At 36.5% G+C, this 6,000-nt stretch overlaps 1 protein-coding gene across 3 annotated transcripts in view; it reads left to right on the top strand.

The window, feature by feature from the left end:
- Positions 1 to 6,000, top strand: part of LOC102467834 (sodium channel protein type 3 subunit alpha) — a 130,849-nt gene that overhangs the window by 50,017 nt on the left and 74,832 nt on the right. The gene's annotated exons all lie outside the window — the stretch shown is intronic.

The raw sequence follows: 6,000 nt of genomic DNA on the forward strand, positions 1-6,000 counted from the left end.
CATCGAGACTATGTGAATATGTATTGATGGGATAAGATTTATTATTGTTGAAAAAGATCGAGTATATCGCATAGAGTTCAGGGTATAAGCCCACTTTGAGATCTAGTCTAACAAATGTGGGTATTCCTGAAATAGAACGAATTTCTGTATGCAAAGAAGCCAAGAGAAAATATGTATACCAAAGGCATATTTGACTCTAAATCTACAATTTAATATTAATAATTCTTTGGAATCAAATTCTACAGTGACAAATGCTATCTGATGATTTCTCACCCTTAACGTGTTTTCCCAAGAGTAAATTGTAAATTAACTTTAAATCAAAATAGGTAAGTTTTTAAAGTCAAGAGATAGTAAGGGGCTTTGAAACCATAAAACTTAAAAACCTTTTGAATAACCATAGAAAATGAGAAACTGGTATGACCATAGGAATATAAGAGTGTTGAGGCCTGCAGGTGGCATAGCAGTTACGTCCTTGGATGTCCACATGACCAACCGCAGTTTGAATCCCAGACCTGGTGGTTTGAAACTCACTCTGGGTACATGTGTGTGCATGCCCAAGATTTTAAGAGGGGAATGGAGAAGAGATTGTGGCATGGCCAGCCGCTCTAGGGAGAGATTTCCCATAGGAATATAAGAGTGTTGAGGCCTGCAGGTGGCATAGCAGTTACGTCCTTGGATGTCCACATGACCAACCGCAGTTTGAATCCCAGACCTGGTGGTTTGAAACTCACTCTGGGTACATGTGTGTGCATGCCCAAGATTTTAAGAGGGGAATGGAGAAGAGATTGTGGCATGGCCAGCCGCTCTAGGGAGAGATTTCTCACTTTACAAGAGATTGTGGCATGGCCAGCCGCTCTAGGGGGAGATTTCTCACTTTACCTTTCACTATTTCTGTCTCTCTCTCCAGTGAGTGCACACACCCTAAGGCAAAAAAAGGAGTGTTAATTAAAATGCATATTAGTTATATAGATAGAGCTTTGAAGAAAATTATTTTCCTGATATTTTTCCAAACCTCTGATAGGTTAATGTAAGAGGTAGGAGCATAAGTTCTAGAGTTTATATAAAGTTGAATTCAAATCCTGCTTTCACCATTTACAAACTAATCTTGAAAAAGTCTAAGCTTGGGACCAGCAGTTAATGTAATGGCTATGTCACTGAACTCCCATGTAGTTGACCATGGTTTGAGTCCTGGACCTGGTGGCTTAAACTCATGCCAGGCGCGGGTGTGTGTGTGCCCAAGATCCCGAGAGGAGAATTGAGGAGAAGGGATTGTGGCATGGCCATCCCCCCTGGGGGGGTGATTTCTCACTTTCAGTCTCTCTGTGTCTGTCTTTCTGGCGAACACATGCGCCCTATAGCAAAAACCTCTCCAAAAAAAGAAAAAAGAAAAGAAAAAGTCTAAGCTCTTTGTTCCTCAGTTTACTTGTTTCTAAAATGGGAGAGGAACTGTACTTCTCTTTTAGGGTTGATATGATAACAAATTATTTAATATAAATGAGACATTTATACTAGCACATGGTCTATCAAAAACATTTATTGCATATTATGTATTAATTTTTATTGTTATGGTTAACATAAAAGCCCAGATAAAATTTCAGATAATGTACACTTTATTTCTATTAAACCATAATAGCCCATTAATAAGTACCTACTATGGGTTAAGTAATTTACATGATAAAACTAATAGTCACTCTATTATTAAATATCAAATAAAATTCTGAATAAATATATCAAACTTCAAAATTTCCTGTATTAATCAAACGCAGCATGATATTGGTGAAAGAACTGCTGCATAGATCAATAAAACACAACAGAGATCCCAAAAATAGACCCACCCAGTTAAATAATTTTTTACCAAAAAAAGCAAATACAATTCAATGGAGAAAAAGAAGTCTTTTCCATGAACACTTGGAAAATTGAACACACACACACACAAACACACACACAAACACAAATAAAACAAAAATATGTATCTTACACCTTACATAAACATTAGCTCAAAATACAAACCTAAATGTAAAATACAAAGCTATAAAACTTATTTTAGAAAACAGAGGATAAAAGATACATAACATAGGGTTTAATGAGTTTTAAAATATGAAAACAATAGCAAATTGTATGAATGGAAACACTAGTAAGGTGGAATTAATTAAAACTAAAAACGTCTGCTCTATAAAGATACTCTTAAGAGAAAGAAAAGCCAAACCATGGACTGAGAGAAAATATTTGCTAAACACTTATCTGATAAAGGACTTCTATGGAAAATATACATGGAATTCTTAAAACTGAGCAATAAGAAAACAAAGGACCCAACTTAAAAATGGCAAAAGATCTGAACACATGCGTCACAAAGTATTTATGCAGTTGGTTAATAAGAATATATGGGACCAGCAGATGGCATAATGGTTACATTGCTGAACTTCTACATGGCTGACTGTGGTTCGAGTTCCAGACCCGGCAGCTTGAAATTCATGGCAGGTGCATGTGCATGCATGCATGCCCAAAATCCTGGGAGGAGAATGGAGAAGGGATTGTGCCATAGCCATCTCCGGTGGGGAGGGTAAAAAATCCTGGGAGGAGATGGAGAAGGGATTGCGCCATAGCCATCTCCGCTGGGGAGGGTAATTTCTTGCTTTCTGTCTCTCTGTCTCTCCCTATATCTCTGGCAAGCATACATGCTCTACAGCAAAAATCTCTCAGAAAAAAAAAAAGAATATAAAAAGATGTTCAACATCATTTGTAATTAGGAAATTGCAAATTAAAACAAGTTTCCACTATACACCTCTTAGAATGACTGAAGTCCAACAAAATGGCAATACAAACTTCTGCTGAGGATCCAGACCAATGGGAATTCTTATTCATTGCTTGTGGGTACAGAACAGCAGAAACATTTATTGCTGGTGGGAATGAAAAATAGTACAGCCACTTTGGAAGACAGTTTCTCAATTTCTTGCAAAATAAGCAGAGTCTTGTCATATAGTTCACTACTAGAAATTTATTGAACCAATCTGAAAGTTCATATTGACAAAAAAAAAAACCTGCAAGTAATTCTTTATAGCAGCTGTGTTCATAATCACAAAAACCTGGAAGTAATCAAGATGTTATTTGATAGGGAACTGGATAAATAAGCTGTGGTATACATGCAGTGGAATATTATTTAATGATAATAGGTGAATCATCAAGCCACGAGAAGACATTGATGAATTCTAAGCCCATGTATCTGAATAAAACAACAACAACAAAAATCTGAAAAAATTACATACTCTGTGATTCCAATTGCATGACATTCTGGGGGGGAAAAAAAAACAGAATAACAGAGATAATATAAATATTAGTGTTTATAATTTATAATTAAATATTAGTGTTTGTCCTGATAGGAGGTGAACTACGTGGAGCACGAGGTACTTTTTTAAAGATGGAGATACTATTCTGTTTGATTCTGTGATGGTGAATACAAAACAATAAGCATTTGTCAAAACTCAGAACTTTATAGTATGAAGAATGAATCCTGATATATAATTTTTTTAAAGAAATTGGGAACTTATGGAATCCCAGAATGAATATAGAATGTGAGAAATTTATCTAAATATATTACAGTGTATGAAATAACTTCACTGAAGAAAGTGAATTATAACATGCTAACCTAAATAACTTTGGAAATGAATATAGTCTTTAAACTAAAGGCAAAAGGAACAGGCACTGCAGTTGATAAGTTGTTTCCCGTGGTAGTGTGGATTAACATCCCTGAAACCAATATGTGTGTATACTGGTATTGAACAACTAATGAACTTGCTAGAAGATGGTGAGAGTCAGGTTTCTCATTTTTAGAGTGAAAAGTTACAGATAAACAAATGAGAGAGTCTAGAATGACTTTTGTGGCAATGAATTAGTACTGGAGACATTAGTCTAGCCTGACCTTGTATTTAGCTTCATATAGATACAGATGGTTGTGTATAAAGTGTACACGTGTGCACGTATGTGTGTGTGCACACACAAGGTAGTAATACGTATATCTTCTTTTTTCTATCAGCTGAGAGGACCTTGAAGCAGTGGCACCTCAGTAACAGTAAGCACAGCTAGCACCCAGCTCTTGATCTCTAATACCTTTATTCAATAAAAGGAACCAGAGTTCTTTGGAGAAATCATTGATTCTAGGACCGAGGCAGGATATAAAAGATAAGCCTGGAGTATCTTGTAGTGTCAGAAAATAATGAAGTGCTACAAATCAAATGAATCAATAGACACAACCATGTAGAATGTCAAACTGATATAGGAGAAAAAAAAACAAAACTTCTAATGGCCAAAGATGGACTAGTTTGAGTGATAACATAGTAAAATATCATTAGATATTAAAACAAATACTGCTAGGGACCAGCAGTTGGCATAATGGCTATGTCGCCGGACTCCCATGTAGTCGACGCGGTTCGAGTCCCGAACCCGGTGGCTTAAAACCCATGTCAGGCATGTGTGTGTGTGTGCCCAAGATCCCAAGAGGAGAATGGAGGAGAAGGGATTGCAGTGTGGCCATCCCCCCTGGGGGGTGATTTCTTGTTTTCTGTCTCTCTCTCTGTCTCTCTCTGTCTGTCTGGCGAGTGCACGCGCTCTATAGCAAAAACCTCTCCAAAAATAAAAAAAAAGAAACAAACAAATACTGCTATATACTGACATTAATTATTAAATAAATAAATGATTAATAATGGATAAATATCCTGTGCAAAAAGAATGCCAAATAATTGTTGTACATACTCTGCCTCCAAGAAGATAATAGCTGTCCATTTCTTAAGTGTGGGCTCACATAGTGACTTTATTCCGAAGAACACAGGATGGAAAGAGGAGGGAAAAAGACTAAATTTACAGCAAAGACACCTACAACGCCTCAAGTCAGGGGATGAAAGTTAACATTAACAGTGACAAGTCATATTGTAACTATATGCCCTTGGTAAAAGGTGGCAATGATATTTTACCCCTGTAGCCTTCCATACCCAGTTGGAGGAAATCCTAGAAAACACCTGATTATTGTTCCTCAAAACTTTCAAGGTCATCAAAAACAAGGAAAGTGAGAAAAAGTCACAAAGAAGAGAATCTTTAAGAGACACAGCTACTAAATGCAATGTGTATTTTGAATGAAAGGACTCTGGAACAGAAAAATGAAACTGGGGGAACACTGAAGAAATCTGAATGGAGTATGGGCTTCAGTTAATATTGTAATGATATTAGAAATTACACATGGGAAATAGAGACACTTGTATTATCTTCACAATTTTTTATAAATCTAAACAATCTAAAATATTCATTTTACTTTTAAAAATTCTACAGAACTTGCTAATGAAATAGCTCAGTGAAGTAGTCCTCCATCCTTTAGCTGTTTTCTTTTTTTTATTTACATTTTTTTAAATACATTCAATCACATTATTTAGCTTACAAGGTGATCATTTCAATACGTGAACATTTCTCCCCCGTCCAGTTGATCAAAACATAACAATACTACCTCCCTGTCTCAACAATGCTGTCTCCATATCCCTCCTCCAAATGTTTTTCCGCAGGCCCCACTCCTGCACACACACCACATCTGGCATTCACACCCACCTCTTGTGTTTGTACATCCTTTAGCCCGTCAGTTTCAGTTATAGAGTGCGGACACTTGGTATATATTAAGTGGGGACATACAGTGTCTCTCCTTCATAGCCTGGCTTGCTTCACTCAGCAGTAAATCTTCCATATCCTTCCACTTTCTGTCAAAAGCCAGGGTTTTTTGTTGTTTTTTTTATAGCTGAATAGTATTCCATAGAATATATGTGCCACAGTTTTTCAATCCATTCATCTGTATGGGGGTATTTGGGTTGGTTCCATGTCTTAGCAATCGTGAAAAGTGCCACAATGAACATCGATGTGCAAGCACTTTTCCAATGAAGAATTCTTCTGTCCTTAGGGCAGATACTAAGGAATGGGATTGCTGGATCATATGGTAGTTCTATTTGTAGACTTTTTTTTTTTTTTTTT

Source organism: Tupaia chinensis, unplaced genomic scaffold (assembly GCF_000334495.1).
Source record: "Tupaia chinensis unplaced genomic scaffold, TupChi_1.0 Scaffold000674_1, whole genome shotgun sequence".
NCBI lineage: Eukaryota > Metazoa > Chordata > Mammalia > Scandentia > Tupaiidae > Tupaia > Tupaia belangeri.